Source organism: Varanus komodoensis, unplaced genomic scaffold (genome assembly GCF_004798865.1).
Source record: "Varanus komodoensis strain SLA01 unplaced genomic scaffold, ASM479886v1 scaffold38, whole genome shotgun sequence".
NCBI classification, from domain to species: Eukaryota; Metazoa; Chordata; class Lepidosauria; order Squamata; family Varanidae; genus Varanus; species Varanus komodoensis.
Window position 1 is genome coordinate 3,643,166 of NW_025335909.1, and position 18,372 is coordinate 3,661,537.

General features: G+C 46.0%; 1 protein-coding gene across 1 annotated transcript in view; it reads left to right on the forward strand.

Annotated features, from left to right (window-relative positions):
- The window catches only part of GALNT9 (polypeptide N-acetylgalactosaminyltransferase 9), a 236,812-nt gene extending 219,811 nt beyond the window's left edge, over positions 1–17,001 (forward strand). The window contains exons 19-22 of the transcript XR_006415730.1: positions 2,517–2,581; positions 3,762–3,953; positions 13,914–14,065; positions 16,580–17,001. The gene's annotated coding sequence lies outside the window, so the exon portion shown is untranslated. The remainder of the gene's footprint in view (positions 1–2,516; positions 2,582–3,761; positions 3,954–13,913; positions 14,066–16,579) is intronic.
- Positions 17,002–18,372: the final 1,371 nt, after the last annotated feature.

The following is an 18,372-nucleotide window of genomic DNA, read 5'->3' on the forward strand; positions in this document are numbered from 1 at the left end:
TTTGATGGTTGGAACGCGCTTAGAATGGGAAGAACTGATGAGATGTGCAGAAAAAGCTACTCGGGGAAGGCTTTTTCAAAATCGCATTATTTTCAATGGAACTTCTGCCCATGTTAGGGTTAGGGATTTGCACCAGGGTAGGGTTAGGGTTAGGAAAACGAGGTGTCCTGGCATGGTTTTGATGGTTGGAACACGCTTAGAATGGGAAGAACTGATGAGATGTGCAGAAAAAGCTACTCGGGGAAGGCTTTTTCAAAATCGCATTATTTTCAATGGAACTTCTGCCCATATTAGGGTTAGGGATTTGCACCAGGGTAGGGTTAGGGTTAGGAAAACGAGGTGTCCTGGCATGGCTTTGATGGTTGGAACGCGCTTAGAATGGGAAGAACTGATGAGATGTGCAGAAAAAGCTATTCGGGGAAGGCTTTTTCAAAATCGCATTATTTTCAATGGAACTTCTGCCCATATTAGGGTTAGGGATCTGCACCAGGGTAGGGTTAGGGTTAGGAAAACGAGGTGTCCTGGCATGGTTTTGATGGTTGGAATGCGTTTAGAATGGGAAGCAATGAGGAGATGTGCAGAAAAAGCTACTCGAGGAAGACTTTTTCAAAATCGCATTATTTTCAATGGAACTTCAGTCCATGTTAGGGTTAGGGGTGTGCACCAGGGTAGGGTTAGGGTTAGCAAAACGAGGTGTCCTGGCATGGTTTTGATGGTTGGAATGTGTTTAGAATGGGCAGAAATGATGAGCAGGGCAGAAAAAGCTACTCAGGGAAGGCTTTTTCATAATCGCCCTCTTTTCAATGGAACTTTACCCCTTTAAGATTGCTTATAGTGTTTTCCTCCTTTCCATTTTATCCTCACAACAACAACCCTCTCAAGCAGGTCAGGCTGAGAGGCAGTGAGTTTCAGGGCTGAGCGGGGACTAGGACCCAGATCTCCTAAATTTCAGGTCAAAACTCTAACCCTTAAGCCACACTTTGGATTAACAAGAGTCAACTTTAGTGTTTGATCTTGAAGGATCTCTTGCTCTTCTTGTACACTGACTTTATGAAACAAATCAATTTCTAGGGTGCAAGAACAGACTTCCTTGATAAATATCTGGCTGTGCTTCTGACAGTCTATTTGACAGGGAGATTATGTGTTTATGGTTTTGTGGGCTAATATTACAGCTCCAGCATTTCTGTCTTGCCGGTGTCCCAGAGTGACTCTAAGCTGTGCATTGCTTTCCCATCCTCTTCTCCATCTTTCCTAGCATCCTGGTTTGACAATTTTAAAGGCCTTTCTCCAGGTTTTCTAGAAAGTAACTTTGGGGAAGAACTGTCTCAGAAAATATGTTCCGCTGCTTCCAGACATAATCCCAGACATAATCCTTCCATGTTTTTAAAGTTCAGTTTTTTCCCTGCCTTAAATAGGGACTGGAGACCAGCAGGAGCAGCAACTGCCTTTGGTAATGAGAGAAACAGACATGGGAGATGTCCAGCTCTTGGCTGAGATGCATTAAACATTGCTTGGCCTGCCCTTGATCCTGTGCATGGATTTAAGCATAGTACTAACAATTAATTGTCCTCTCTCTCTCTCTCTCTCTCTCTCTCCAGCCCAATAGCTGAAACTCTCCAGGGAAGCATATAACAAACCAAAATAAAATAAAAATAGCAGTGCAAACATCTTAAAAATTCACTAGGGATTTAAAACCAAATTCTAAATGACATAACCAACAGAGATGTGGTTTTTCCACTAGGCCTGTTAAAACTGCTAATGTATGAGCAGTTTAGCCAGTGAGTTATTTAGAACAGTCAAATGCCTCCATTTAACAGCAAAAGGATCATGCCGTTGGTGCCAGGCAGGCTTAAGTGGGAGGTATTTCCATAATGCCCAGTGATACCTGTCCTTGATGCTGGGCCTCTTTCCCACCAGTGGTGATGACTGAGTTCAGACAGCACGATAACCTGCTCTCTGTGACTGAGTCGGGGTTGTAGGCAAACCATTCATTCTTGTTGCAATGTGGGTTCTATTTTCTGCAACCAGCTGTAGTAACAAGATATGGTTTATGGTTTCACAAACAACCCGTGAAAAGGCCCTATGGTTTGTTGTTGGATTGTGAACTGTGGGTTGTTTGTGGTCAACAAACCACAGTTGGTCATCATGGTTGGGTGGGTTCAGACAGCACAATAACCCACAGTTTAATGATACCCCACACCCAACCAAGACTTTGTTCTTTAGTGTGAGTTATTGTGTTGCCTGAACCCAACCAATGATTCTATTTTGCAACCAGCTGGTCTTAAATTGTATCTTACTATTTATGCTCAAACTGTTTTGTGGTCCTTAGTTTGCTGATGCAAAGCATAGATTTAATTTTCTGCAACAGAGCATTTCTGTAAACTTTATCATGATTTCCCCCCTTTTTTAAAAAAGATCTTCCTTTACTGCTGCTGCTAGATGGGTCATTAATTATCCCCATCTCCTTTTATAGGCATCGTTAATTAGCCATGTATTTCTTTTTTCTTAACTTCAAGCACATTTATCGTAAGTGAGCCTTCAAAAAGAAAAAAAGTCAACTCTTCAAAATCAGCCACACTCAGTAAGTGAAATTATGAAGGGTGTAATTTATTCCCCACTTTTAATGAACTTATGAGTAAATAAGTGTCAGCTGTATAGGACAGAGCCATCGATCGCAAATTCCCTCTGAAGTGCCATGAACCATCTGAGTAACCTCCTCTGAGAAGGGAGAATCTTGTGAGGAAACCATGCGCAGTGATGTTGTTGACTGTTTGTTTGAACCCACACCTGGTTTGTAAGCCTCAGATGTTGGAGTGGCTTTGAGATGGATGTTCTACCAAGGGTTACTCCACTAACTCAGGGGATCATGGCAAAGCTTTGCCTCCTCATGGGAACGAAAACAGAACTAACAGTTCTTCCTTTGATCTTCGTCAAAGTCTACTGTAGCCTGAAAAGGCTGGCATCTGGGATCACGAAGAAGGACATTCCAGCTGATCCTCAGCTCGGCCTGTGAAGACCTAATATTTTGCACATTTAGATGGAAAGGGGTCCTAGAACTTCCAGCATTCCCCAGCCAACCTGGCTGGAAGTTCTAGGACCTCTTTTGGACTAAACATGCATCGGGCTGCACCCTCATCCACAATTCTGGATCAATTTCCCCAGAATGCCTTTCCCTGCCTTTTCTCATACAGCTACTCTTTTAACTGGAAGTCCAAAGCAGTCCAAGTAAAGGGGAAACAGACAGATTCTTAGGACAGTATTAAAATGATTTTTTCTGTACCCGGGTATATTAATAACAAAAATAATAAGGCTATGTAATATATCATCATCTGGAGATTTATTGGCACCTTCTGCATTGAGAGACTTCTCAGTGCATCGTAAAGCAGACCCCTTTAAGTTGGTAAGAGGCAAGTTGATAGTCATTTCGGAGACTAGCAAAGAGGGAAGCAGTTCAGATTGAGTCTTGCATTCTGGCAGCTGACTGAAATTGCAGGAGAAGCAAGCACCCTTCATCTCCTCAAAGAATAGCGTACCTTTTGTCTTCTTGATGAAAGGGTTATGAAAGCTTTTCTTCCCATTTTCCTCTCATTCTCTCCTTGCCCCCCAATGAGGAAATAACCAATCTCATTTTTGTGCAAATTTACATAGTGCACTCAGAGTGCTTTGAAACAGTTGACCGTTTGTTCTTTTCTATGGTGTTTTATGAGCTATTCATGCAGGGTACTTATCTCGCTATGCAATTTTATCTCTGTGTTTTAAAGGACCCTGTGGAATGAGCAGACTTACCTGCTGGATGACCATGATCTCCTGTGACTTGATGAGAAACCATCCATTTTACACTGCAGGAGGCCCAGGTTCTTAGCAAGCCAAAAGATATTTTCATCCACAAGCTCTCTGATTCAGAGGAAGTAGTTTTCAAGTTTGGAAGAAGTAGGAAGTACATGCATACCATGGTAAGTCCAACTTCCAGGTCCCAAAAGGATGGGAATGAAAGTTGTCCATACAACCCTTGAATGAAGGCAAAGACAGAAGCATTTTAGCATTACAATTCATTGCTTTTCCACCCAAAGTCCCAAGCAGAATGGAAACTCTCCTTGCATTTGTTTGTTCTTTTATTTCAAATAAGTCTCTCCTGCCCCTGCCCTGCATGCTATACATGGACATATGGCTGTGCATGTGGTACTTTGGCAGCTCATTTTAAATTCCTGGGATTTTATTGCATTTTCCCTCCCACTGATTGCTTGTTCTGTGTGCTGGTATATTCCTTTCTGACCTTTTGCTGTTTTGTTTTTAAACCTCATCCGTCTCTTGTTTGAAGGAAAGAGCGGTGCTGCATCCAGGGATTATTTTTTAAGCTAAAGAAGATGAACACAGAGAACCTCAGGATGGTTTTAATTTTTCATGGCCTCTACAGCCCATCTCTGAAGACATGTTCTTAGAAGGAGAAAAACAATAGTGGAGGGAAACTCTACCTTGGAGGTAGAGAAGACAGAAACTCTCCGAAGCAGTCTGGAATCAAATTATATCTGATGGATAGCTGTAGTTTCTTCAGCTATAATTCTCCCGGACTCATGTGACCAGATATTGTACGCTCAGTTTCATATGTTGCAATTTTCTCTTCCCTAGAGGAAGAGAATATTGTAACATACAAAATTGAACAAAACTAACCAGGGCTTATCTCTGTTTCTATGTAAAGAGCCCCACATCCTTTGCTCCTGGGGAGGCATCAGATGCAAGCCAAGTGCTGGGCTTGTCAGAAATGAGAGCAGAGGCCACGACTTCAGTGCTGGCCTGGCTCGACAGGAGCGGTGATACAACACGGGTGGCCAACACATGGTTGTCACTCCTGGTCACTCCTGGATCTTTTCTGGGACTGGGAAAAGGGCATGATAGCTCTTCTGGCTGGGGCTGTACTCCCCTGATGATTTGGAGGTTCTCCTGGACCCATCTTTGTCACCTGGGGTTCAGGAAGACTCCGCAGAAGACCTGCAACTTGGGTTGATGGCCCAGGCTTTAGGCTGAAGCAAGGGCTTGTTGTCGCATTTGGGGGGGCCAACCATAGGTCTTATTTACCTCCCCATCGTTTTTGCCCCCCACATTTGGTGGTGGGAGTCCAGCCCAAGTCAGCTTTGGGAAAGGGTCTGAGAAAAGCTCGATGTTATTAGTTAATTCATTTCTATTCTGCCCCAAAGCTCAAGCCTTCTAGGTAGTTTACAGGAGTTGCCCCTGTCTGTTGTATGGGAACAGGGGGCTTGTTTCTCAGCCAGTGCTTGCCAGGATGCCCCAAGGAAGTGGTTGGAACTGATCTGGCTCAGAATGCGAAGTTATATTGGATCCTATGGCTCCTGGAGGTGAGAATTCCCAAGCAGTTGAACATCTGATAGATTCCTGGTTCAGACTCCCAGATTTCATTCCATTCTCCCCAGCACAACTGGCATTGGTGCTATGTTTTCAAAAAATCATTGGACTGGGGTGTTATAAAAGGGCAGCTAATTGTCAGCTATTTTATTTGTTGTCGTTGTTCTTTTTCATTGCTAGGGAGAGTTGTTTGTGGCATTTTCTTCTGCTTGTCCCAAAATAATGTAGTTGGATTTGTGTGCTATCCGCCTTGACTTGGTTCAGGGCTGGAGGTGTGGGGGCACAAGGTTTCTTGCTCTGCTTCAGGCAGAAATGGCAGATTACTTTCCTTCTTCCCTAGCCAGATGCATCAGCGGGCAAGATGCTACAGTACATTTGACATCCCAAATGAAAGCAACAGCTAAGAATGGAACCAAGTCATACAGGTCACCCCTTCCCCAGACACATGCAACATATATATTTGCCAGGTCAAAACAAATTTTTAAAAGTGTTGGGTGTCATTGTTCTCTGAAGCAGAGTGTGTCACACTTTCTGCTGAGTCTCTGTGCAAGATCAACATTTATTAGGAAGCTATGAAAACCCTTCTGCCCAGCAACCCCTGAAGGGAATTGCTTTTGATCAGGTTAAGGGAAGGAGGCCCATCTATAAAGAGACATGTGATCCAAAGGTGAAGATAAGCTCAGTGCTTGCGCTGAATTTTCTTGTTGAAGAAATTCCATTTCTCATTGCTGTCTCAGCATTAAAAAAACAGAAGAAAGAGAGCAATCTCTTTTTTCAATTTTACTGTTCTTTCAGGATGGATGTTCAAAGCCAGGGTTGAGCCAGAATTAAGTAGGATCAACTGAACTGGTGGGAGCAGTTTTCCCTCCATCCAAGCAAATGCTACCAGGAGAGCCGGGAGACTCTGCTGAATGGGGTGAGCTGTGACATGGGAGAGCAGGGGATCTCCTAAACTGGGCAGAGGGACCTTCTGCAAGCAGAAGCCCCCCTTTCATAATTGGTCCCTTCTTGTGGGAGGCATATGCTGGATCCAACATCAGGTCAGTGCTGTAGCCACAGCATGGATCCCTCACAAAGCCAGACCATTGGTCCATCAGGCCGCCCTGACAACTCTAGGTGCCCAGGGAAAGGATCTTGTAGCATATCTGCTCACAGATAGTCCAGCATCAAATAATAAAGTGAGTCCTCAAGTACTTTCATTAGGCTTGAGAGGTCAAGTTCAGTAAATAAGGTCAAATGCAGCAGACCACAATTCATTCTAGTACAGCCTTGCCCAACCTGGTGGCCTTCAGAGGCATTTGGATCTCAGCTCCCAGAATTCCCCTCCAGAAAGGCCATTGACTGGGAATTCTGGGTGTTGCAGTCCAAGCGTGTCTGGAAGGCACAAGGTGATGAGATTCCAGGACCTTGGTCAGTGTCCTCACAGAGCCAGCTTGTCACAGCAAAGGACTGCAAGTAACTGGTATCCTAAGAAGTCTGACAAGCTCTGACCCCATTTGATGCCAATTGTGACCATAAAGGGACCATAGTTATTTCCATAACAACATCATGGTCCTACAGGACTGTGGTCCCCCAGGCTTAGATTTTTACTTGGAGGAGGAGGCCCAGAAGGTCTACAAGAAGAGACTGAGGACTGGCCCTGAAATGAGGTGATCAGTGGCTCTTTGGGGTTCGCACAGCCTCGGAGTCTTGGGACCGTGATGCTCTGAGCCTTGGAACCCAAGCTCCATAGAGTCTACTTGACTTGCGGTGGCTTTCCAATGTCGCAGGCAGGAGTCTTACTCTTTCCCAGTCCTATGTGAAAATGGTAGAGATTGAATCTAGACCGAACCCTAACCCTAATCCAGGGCCGGGTCTGTCCCAACCGTTGCAGAAACCACTCATGTCTGTTCTATTAATTCCTGCAGCATTTCCACTTGAAGGATGCTATTCACGTCTCCTTGGGAAAACATATGTAAATAGTAAAGTAAAACAAACGTAAATGTTAGCAGCTGCTTTCCGCTTCGTTCTCTCCTTCCCCAAACTTTTTCTCTATTGCATCTACTGAGGTCTTCTAAGATCTGGAGCATAAGACCTGGGAACGCATGGGCTCCTTCACTGCAAGGCAAGGTGGTGTGGCTTCCCTGCTTAAAATTTTGCTCAGGCACAGCTCACTTGTCCAAAGAGCTCTCCTGCCATAGCTCTCCTCCAAAAGGACTGGATGAAATTCAAATGCAGGGCAGCTATGTGAGCAGGTGGGAGGAGGGGACAATGACCCATCCAGCTCAGCTCACATCTTTTCAGGGGTTTTGCACATTTCTGGACAAGTCTTCCCAAAATGGTTTGGTAAGGTATCCTGGAGTTGCTCTCAGTAAGCACTTAAAACCAGTTGCTAAGTTCCAATAATCCAAGCATGTTGAGCTTCTTTCAGCCAGGTAGGCTGGATTTGGCTTCCAAGCTTTAGGTTCTGGACCTCTGCGGGACCTTACTGGTGTGCTTATACCCCACCTTTATAGATTTAGACCCAGCCTTTCTTCCTCTGGCAAGGAATATAACACAGTCTCCAAGGTTGTCCTTCTCTCCACTTTATCCTCACAACTGCAACCCCCTGTGGATGGAGAGGCTGAGAATTTATGGCCGACCCAAAGCCACCCAGTGAGTTTCATAGTCAAGGAAGGACTAGAACTGGATTCCAGGTCTTCTAAGCCCCGCTTCAAAATCCTAACGAGTGCACCACACTGGCTCTCTGTTTTAGGAATTGTTTCCAAAGAAGGCAGCTGAAGAGGAATCTGCTTTACAAATACAGGACAAAAGGGAACTTTCTCAGTCAGAAGGTCAAACCTCCGACTCCATCTGCTAGAATGAGCGTACCCAGCACCAAACCTCACAGTTGCTCAGAATGAAAATCCCACTGGAGTCCCATCTGCCATATGCTCTCCTCATGCCTGGATGCAGGAAGGGAAATTTTGCAGGTCGTTTGGTCTTGAAAAGGCCTCTGAGTCTTGTAGATCTGAAACGTATAGAAGCCAAGCTTGTTACACTTAGCATATTAATATCTAAACATCTTTGCCTGCAGATCCTTGTGTGCTGTGGAGGTTTGTCTTGGGAAGAGCTTCAGCTTAGAGCTGGCTCCCATTTTCAGGGTTCTTCAGCAATGGATTAAACCAAGATTGGCTTTCTGTGAATCCAGCCCTTGGATTCTGCAGTGAATAAGCTTTTCCAGAGCTATTTTACCTTGTGGATCTGTGCAATCAGTGTGCCCTCCTGACATGAAAGCCCTTGGGCTAATACAGCAGAATATAAGTTTAGGAATGAATGAATGAATGAATGAATGAATGAATGAGACCCTAAAATGCTGCTCATTTATGCCTTACCTTGAGAGAACTGGAAGCCATAACCTGCCCATAAGAACTCTTCTCTGCATCATCTAATTCCATCATCCAGTTCCATGCAAAGCTTTGATCAATGCTCATTGTACACGCAAGGCGCTGGAAAGGTCCCTTGAGTGCATGGTAGCAACTGATTCATTTTAATGCAAGGGCACACCAGCATCTTTCAAGCTTTGACTCGACAGCCTGTTCATTACTTCAGTCTATTTCTCCAAAACACTCTGAGAATGTTGACAAAGGCCGTTAATAATTGGCCATTTGGAAGAGCAGCTGAAGGCTTCTAAATGGAAACCATGAATAAAGATGGCTCCGGGGATGTAGTATTCTGCTCACGGATGGATACGCAGCTATGGATTTCTTCCCAGCTGGGCCTTTGCAGTGGTATAAACAATAACCAGCAGAAGCAACTGGGGCTATCGGAGAAACCCAGAAAGGATTTAAATGAGCTTGGATTTCTGTGAATCAGGCCTGTGGATGAGCATTCTCCAAGCCCTGGGGATTTTATGGAAGAGGGAGGCTGGTCCTGCACTTCTGAACTTCTCCCAGCTTGCTGTGATTCTGGAAAGCTTCCTTGGAGAATCCTCAGTGGAGGTGGGGGTCAGGTTTCCCCCAAGCCTTTTTGGAGAACTCTCAGGAGAAGAATCAAGAGGCAGCGGCCTCCACACACCATCTTCCCCAGCAATCCTCTAGAAGCAGAAGGCACACAGCTTCAGCCGCAAGATGTGCTGGACATAGGAGGTGGCAGCCCTTCGAGGTCAGCCCGTTTGTCCATCTGTCAATTTAATCTTCTGGGAATCAACACAAGTCAGTGGCTGCTAGTTCCCTCTGCCTCTTCCTGCTTCCTCTGGAGGCGTGGCTTGCGTTCCAGTCTTTCCATACTGGGAAGGGGAGGCTTCTGACCAGGACCTGTATAAGAGCTCACCTCTCACTGCCCCTTGCTAAATCTGTCCCCAGCTCCTCTGCTTTGGGCAGGCTTGCGAGTTCTGCTCCAGCCCACCGTCAGGACTGCCAATGCACTACGGACCCCAGGGCCCTCCCCTCCGCACTGCTACATGCCCGCGGGCGCCTGCTTGCCACGCCACACTGCCACACGCCCACGCTTCCCCCACCAAAGGTCTGCCCTGCACTTTACAAAGGATCTAGTGGCAGCTGGTCCCAGACTTCAGTGGGATAATTTTATTGTTTAGCTACATCTCTAAGCAAAAGAACAAATGCCCTCTTAGCTTTTAAATCAGTGGAGGACTAGGGGCAGAAAAGGCTGTCAATTTCTTGCACAAATTTGTCAATTTCAGTTCTGCCATTAAAACCTGTGAAGTCGGGATGGCCCGATCTGTCAGTTTCAGTTCCTCTTTTAAAATCATAGAGGATAAGTCTGGACAAATCTGCCACTTTTTCAGTTTCCCTTCCCCTCACCCCCAATCTTAAGACTCTTCTGTCCATTTCCGCACCAGCTTCTATTTAAAAGAAAAATATCCCTGTTTTCATGAGTGTTTCCCCAATATACAAACTTTGGTAAACATACACATCATTTTATCCAGCAATTTCCCCTGATTTAATGTTTTTGCAAACATGCACATATTTTCTGTCTGTGCTCCCTAAAGTGTCTGTTTTTTTGCATGCGTGTGTTGAAATGGGCAAAGTGCATCACAAAATTCAGATGCTCGTGTGTCTGCTTTGCTTCGCAGTTTAGGAAGTGCAAATTAGGAAGGTCTGGCTGGAATGCTGATCGATTTCTCTCCATCCCTATGGAAGGCCAGGCAATTGCCAAGTAAACAAAACTCATACAGGGGGCAAAGTAGAGCTTTCAGCAATGTGCTAATAATGAGAAGGAACTCAGCTAGCAACCTGTGTTACGAACACAGCACTGTTCACACCATGTCCCTATTTTTATCTGCAAAGTGTCAGAGGGCATGGATTCATAATACGAGATGGACAACATGGAAGTACTGATATGAGGCTATTTCTGTCCCAATCCTGGAGAACATGGTGACCTTCAGTGGTCAAGTGTCGGTCCGCTCTCATCCCTCCTTCCCAGCCTGGTTGATTACAGCAGAGTTTGAAAAAGAAGGCAAAAAATGAAATGATTCATCATGCTGAGCACAAAATTCAGAATGTCATTTGTAAGATGTAGTATTTTTTCAAAGAGGGCAGATACACCCTTTTTAAACACGTTGGCTAAATTATCTTGATACAGTACATGTTCCATTAATAGATTTCTCTGGACATCAATACCCTTAACAATTGTGCTCCTCCTTCCTTCCTTCCTTCCTTCCTTCCTTCCTTCCTTCCTTCCTTCCTTCCTTCCTTCCTATGATCACATCTCACCAATCATGCATATTCCCTTTATCTCCCAAACTGATCAGTGCTTTTTTAAAAAGTCATTCAGCTCTGATGTTTGCATCTAACCAAAATTGCCATCTAAACTCATCACAGGAGGATCAAACCGTTTGTCACCAAAATGCTGTATCTGAAAGCATCTGTCCTTTTATGAGGAATTGGAGCCAATGACTTTTGGAGACCAGCCCATTTCGGTAGTTCTGTCTTGCTGCAGTTCTTGGAGTTTCTTCGTTCTGGTTTCTCAGCTGAGTGACTTCAACATCCCAGCTTGTTGAGTTTTTCCAGTCTTGACCACAAAGCTTGGACCAGTTTGGGTCCACATTAGATTGCATGCTCTGGTTTCTGCATGAAGACTTGCACATAGTCGGAAGGCCCTTTTTCCCATCCATCGTGCACATTTTTAGGTATAGCATTTCTCTCCTATTGCATGCCTGCGCGGATTTTCATCTGCATGCTTTTTTCCAAAGTTTGCTTTTCCAGTGCACGCCACTATAGAAAGCATTTTCTTGTTGCTTTGCGTGAATTGCCTAGCAAACTCAAACAGTCTGAACTTGGGACCTGTTGGGAATGAAAAAGCCGGTTGCTCTTTTGGCCTCCCCATGGTTGTGGGACTACAGCTGCCATCAACCTTCACAATTGACTAAGCCTGATGGGAGATGCAGTCCAGTAGGAGAGCTTAAGTTAATGCTGCCTCCTCCCCTCCTCCTCCTACCAAAAAGACCCAGGAGATTGATTAGTACCACTCATTTAGGTCCAACTCCAGGTGCTACTATAGACATAGAACCTGGAAAGACTCTCAAGGTGATTAGTTTTCTGAAACCTTGCTGGACTCTCTAGCTTGTGACCTCAAGCCATGGATGGGAATTTACTCTGAAGAGTATCAGAATATCCCAATCTCTGTGCTTCCCTGTTCGTATCGGAGGATGGTGGTGGGGTTGTTTAGTGAAAGTTAACTCAGGAAACATTCGGAAGAATGAAACATGTTTACTAGGTTCAGACAGTCAAACAAAGACACCACGTCACTAACCATCAGCATGAGTTGAGAATACATGCAGAGGGTTCTGCCAAATTGACATGTTTCCCTTAAAAGAAGCTCTTCCAGCATGGAGAAGGACGACCAGGTTGTTGTTGTGGGGCTAAGATCAGAAGAGAATGATGTGAGCTACGTTGAGTTCTTTAAAAAAGAAAGAAAGGGGGATATAAATCAAATCAACCAATCAATAATGGCTTCCTTGCTTATTTTGACTCAAGAGTGACTTGTGCTTTTGACCCATGAGGTCTTGGGGGTGCTTGCAATCCAAAGTAATGCAGTATAATAAAGAAAAATGCACGTTAAGTCAAACGTTTTCGAAATGAACTGTCTGAAAGCAAGCTGTGATGTATAATGTTCAGTGATAGCATCAAAGCAGAGACAGAGCTTTGAACAGCACACCCACGAACGGCAAGGAAATGAAGTCATTTCTCTTAGGCATCCAAAGGAGAACAGAGAAGGGTATTTCTGGAACGGGCAGTCTGAATTTGATTATTTATTTGTATGACATATGTATACCTTGCCCATTTGCCCTCCACACACTCAATCTACTAAATCCAGATTAAAGCATCAATAAAAACAGAACACAATTAACACATTGTAACGACAAAGGAAAACAGAGCCAGAACAATAACATTAGAAAATGATATTAGAGACTACTCAGAGCTTGATGGGACCATGCATTCTTCGCTCACCCATCCACGGCATAATAAGGAAGGTGCTGGTCGAAGTCGCCCAGAGAGAGAATTCCACTTGCCAGAAACTATTGCAGAAACCGCTTGGCCTTGGAGTCCACCAGCGCAACCTCTCCAGGTCCTGTGGTGTCTGCCAGGGCCTCCAACAGCAACTGCAAATTTGGGCTTGAAACATGGCGCACCAAGGTTTGCACAGGTCCAAGCACCATGGGCTCAGTCAGGACGAAGAATGCATGGATGCTGTAGCATCTGTTCTGCCCATAATCAATGTATTCATCTTTTTCCTCTTGCAAAGAATCCAGGGGATTGAATGGTCCCCCTCCTCACCCTTTGAGCCACCCAACGACCCTGTGAGGTAGGCTAGACTGAGCGACAGTGACTGACCCAAAATCACCACTGAGCTTCATGGCCAAGCCAGGATGAGAACCCTGCTCTCCTGTGTCCCAGTCCAGCATTCTCACCATTACACTGCACTGTCTCTCTGGCAATTGTCAAGCACCTTTCATGCTATTGTTTGGTCAGTGACGGAATCAAGTTTTGCACAGATATATGTGAACACATTTGTGCACATTTGAAATTGCACGAATTAGCAAACGCAAAACTGTGCAAATCCACCCAAATGCAGCATTTCACGCCTTAGCCTGTGGGGGAAATGCACATTTTTGTTAAGTGTTTTGAATGTGTTTTTGTACAACTGAATCGGTGCAAATTGACATAAAATCGAAAACTAGTCTGCAAGTCCGCAGAATCTGTGTGTCTTGGGAAAAGCTGATCTGCTGCAAAAGCCCCTGGTTGGATTCTTCAAAGGCGGGACAGCAGGACACAAGACTCGACTGTAGCAGGAACCTTCTTTATAGGCCTTCCTATCCAGAAGGATTCGATGGTCCACCTGCATGGACAACATCACTGAGGGACCCCGGCATGCTTCACTGAGAAGCCTGCTGTTCCATGGTTCACCACAGGATGGCGCTGTACATGCATGGAGTCCTTTTCGCCACCCTCCTCCTCACCGCAGCCAGGGACATTTGGATCAGGGCCTCAGACAATGACCTTAAAGAGCAGGCAGTTTTGTATACGAGCAGGCGCTTCTTAGAGCATCTTCGTTTTTATTTCCCCCCATTACAGGATGAGATTGACTTACAGCTTCTGGGAATGTAGATACAAACAATCGCTGCAGCCCAAGAGGAGAAGGAACTGCCTGCTTTCAGCATCTCTTTCAAATCTCCTTCCCAAACTTCTGATCAACAAAGGCGCTTCAGCTCGTCTTCATCTGCAAGGTATTTTGAAAAAGAAAACTTCAGAGCAAATGACTTTTCGGGCATCTGCCAATATTTTCATCTTAGCCTAACAGGGGAATTTGAATTATTATTAAGACCTGCTTTGCAAAGACAGCAAAGTACTTAGGAATTTGATTATACGGGGCTTCTAACTGGATGCCCGGGAACACCAGCCCCAGCGGACTAATTCCATTCCGAGCCAAGTGATCCATCTTGATGCTTCCTCGTGAATGCAGAGAGCAACCTGGATTGCCAGATGAGTCGCCAGGCTCTCAGAACAGCCTGGCGTGTCTTGGGGCACCACGCAATGAACTCCAACAGTGTTTATGGTGGGTTGTGTTTTAAAGGATGGTTTAAGGAGCCGGCTTGAGCACTCGCTGGTTGTTCTGAATGGCCGCTTACCTCCTTTCCACCCCAGCCCCATTTCAGTATCATTCTGTCTGATTCTTGCCTAGCATTCCTGAGGAGGAACACTTCTGGTGACCCACTGTGGACCTTGTGATATTTTTCATGATCCATTTACAGCAGCCTTTGGACCACAACTCCCAGAATTCCCATCTAGTAGGGCCATGGACTGGGAATTCTGGGAGTTGTGGCTCAAACATGTCTGGAAGTCACAAGGTCAGGGAAGGGTGATTTACAGTGTATAGATATGGCATTTTTGGTGGTCTGTGCTCCATTTTAGTTGCCCTTTTCTGCTCTTTTTCTAACTCTACAATGTCCTTCTTTAGGAGCAGCAACTAGAAGGGTTGCAGCTCCTAAATAGCAGGCTAAACACAGCAGCCTAAATAGTTATATGATCTTTGCAACTTTATTTTCCATTCCTTTCCTGATTGTGTCTAACACGGAGTGTGCGGATTTTTTGCAACAGCTGCTCACTGTGCCGACATTTTCCACGCATCCCATACCACCGCCCCAAGATCTGTTTCTTGGTCTTTCCCTGCTAGCACTGATCCCATCAAGTTGTAGCTGAAGTTGGGAATTTGGGGCCCAACTGGCCTCCTTTCGGACTTGCCTATCTAGCATTGCCTTTGCCATTTTGAGGCCAGTTCTCCCAGTGGACTGGACCACAGTGGCATGTTGCCTGGCATGAAGGAGAGGACCCATGTTGACGTCAGTGGGAAGCCCACAGCCTTCATCAAGCTGCCATTTTAATTTCCCAGAATGCTCAAGGGACGCACCCTCAGAGGCACTGAGGGAAATTTTAATGGCGACTCCTCTGCTGATTCAGATTGGACAATCCAGGGCAGTCCATGCTGAAGGGGAGTTCACTTTCAGAAGATCCCACAGGCAGATCTGGAGACCGGTGAGTGAGAAGAACAGAAAGCAGGTTTTCTCTGCCAAGGGAAGGAGGAGTCAGACCATGTCCATTTCTCTTGGTTTCACAACCATCCAGTCTTAAATTTGGCCCATCCTGAACTTTGAGGGTCCTTTCTCTTCAGCCCACATGAGAATTAGGAATTGCATTTTTCCTAATCCATGCATTGTTTTCTTTGCACATTCCTCAATATACCCGTTGTTGCAATCCATTTCTCCCACATAAAGCAAGTTTTAATGCAATTTCCCCTGGCCCAGTGGTGGCGAGCCTATGGCACATGTGCCACAGCGGGCACGCAGAGCCCCCTCTGTCGGCACGTGAGCCCAGTCGCCCCAGCATCGCCCCAGCAGCCGAGCATCGGATAACAGTGCACACAGGGGCCACGCGCATGCTCGGAAAGGAGGAGCAGCGCCAGGTGATGACGTCACGAGCTGCGACTCATTAGCCATGGCTCGTCTGAGTTTTCGCATGGCCGATCAGCGCGCTGCCCAGGATGTATACATATTTGCTTGGGCTGGCTGTGAGTTGTTTTTCCTAAACTAAAACCTCAGTTTTCAGGTTTTATTGCAGTGTTGGCTCTTTGCGATAAATAAGTGGGTTTTGGGTTGTAATTTGGGCACTCGGTCTCTAAAAGGTTCATTCACCCCCATTGCTTTATTTATTTTATTTTATTTAGTTTCCAATTTATATCCTGCCTTTTTCCTACAAAGGGCTTAAGGCAGCTTACATCTCCTCCTCCATCTTATCCCCACAACAACAACCCTGTGAGGTAGGTTGTAGCCTTTGTGTCTTTGCATGCAGTTTTTCCTCTGAAGAGCTCCATTCCAGCATTCAGAGAAATGCAACTTGCTGAGAGAGAACGAGAGAGAGAGAGAGAGAGAGAGAGAGAGAGAGAGAGAATCAACATTTGTTTGCACAGTGGTTTGTAACGGCAGCATTTGATAAATTTGCATTCATTACATTATCCTCACAACAACCCTGTAAGGTAGGTTAGTCTGAGAGTCAGAGCCTGGCCCATGAGCAAGTGGGACCCAGATCTCCTGAGTCCCATGCCAAGGCTGTTTCCCTGTGCCACACTGGCTCTCGCCACCGGAAGGGCTGCATGGGAAGGGCTGCCCCGAGAGTGCTGCAGAAAGGGCTTTCCCATCTGCAGTGCTTCTGTGACTGTTGACGAAATGATCTGCATTATTCCCCAGGACAGCCCCGCCGTACCTCTGGGAGGCCCATCGATCTGAATGTGGCCACTGAGTCGACGGATGCAAGCAAATGAGAGGTGTCTGCACTGCACTGACGGTGATGGGGAGGGGGCTTCCTCCTGCTTGGAATGCTGTTCGTCGCGTCCTCCCACCAGGTGTACTGTGGGTTTTAAAGTCATTAATGTGGATCAAAGGATAATTAGGCTTTGGCAAGCAGAAGGGGGCTTGATTAATCTAACCGAACAGTATTCCTTTATCTTGGAATATTAACTGCTTGTTGATTCAGTCTGGCGTGCTCAGCTTTTCAGAGAGCCTGCCTCATTTCTCCCAGTCTCCCAGAAAACATTAGAAGAGTGAGAGTCCACAGCAGCTGAGGAAGGACATTTGGCTTCCCTGTTTTGGCTCCTTGCAGGAAAAAACCCATGCAGAAAAAAAGGGGGGGCACAAAATGGGGTCTCTTAAAAAAAAAAAAAAAAGACTACAGGATGTATATGCTGTATATGACAGGAGCGAGCAGCTTAAGCAATCGCCCCCGCAACTCACCCCCATAGTCAAGGGATTTGAGGGGAACAGAATGCGTAGCAGCTATGCAGTCCCAAAAGAGTCAAATCTGGCTTGTTTTCAAGCAGATCCAATCCCTTTATGTGCTGCAGCTGTTCAGCTTGCCAAATAGGTCAGAAAGAGACCCCAAAAGGGAGAGATGGGGATCATAGTGCTTCAAGTGTGGGACTGGAAGTCAAGCGATCTGGAGTCTTGTCCCTAATCAGCCATGATGCTCACCAGGCTGCCCTGGGGCAGTCACTGCCCCTCAGTCTAACCTACCTCACAGGGATGTTGTGAAGATGGCATGGTTTTCACAGCATCCCTGCTAGGAAGACCCTATTGGCTGGTTCACCTTCTAAGAAGGGCAGAGTTGGGAGGCAACTCTTGCACCAACTATTTAAATGACTAAATCGTTCTCACAGGGTTGCTCTGGGGATAAATTGGAAAGGAGGAACCTTATGCAGGTCCTCCTGCATCCTTCATGAGGACAGCACTGTAGCATCCGCTTAGCGAGTCCTTGGGCCTGCTTAGTGGAATACAAATTTAGTAAATAAATGAATAAAATAGAAGTAAATAAAGAGATGTAGCTTGCACACAAGCTTGGGTGGACCCTTTAGATGCTCCATGGTGTTACAGACACCATCGTCCTGGATGCCATGGGGGGGGTCCAGCCCCCAGGCAGCTGGAGGCAAGCATGGCCCGTGGTCGTGCTTTCTGATGCCACTCGCATCTCCTAACCACACGCCCAGGAAGTTGCGCACTGGCACACGCCTTGGACAAGTGCTGTTGGCCACTCAGTGGGGCTGCCCCATCCCAGGTACCATTCTGGGCATGGGCAACCTGTTTTTCCCAGTGGCTCCAACAGGACTTGGACCCCCGGGCTCAGGTAAAGGGTCCTGCCATCCGGAGGGATGCTGGACTTGCAAGAGAGGTTTCTGCTCCCGAGGAACAGAAGTCTTGCTTTTTCCAGAGGAACTGGGGATTCCAGGGACCATCCAGGACGAAAACAATGCTCTGCAGAATTTCTGGCCTGCACTGCAACTTAGAAAGGAGCCATTCCTGCCTCCAGGTGATGGGGTGGGGGGATGATAAATGCCAGGAGGATGTGCGAGGGGAGAATAAGAGTGGCACCTGAATGAGGGAGAGGAGAGGTTAACTGCTAGAGAAATGCATCACGTAATTCTCGTTAGATCACCCTTACAGGAGGGGCAAGGTGGGTGCAAAGGCTAGAATGCCTTCTTTTCTGCTCT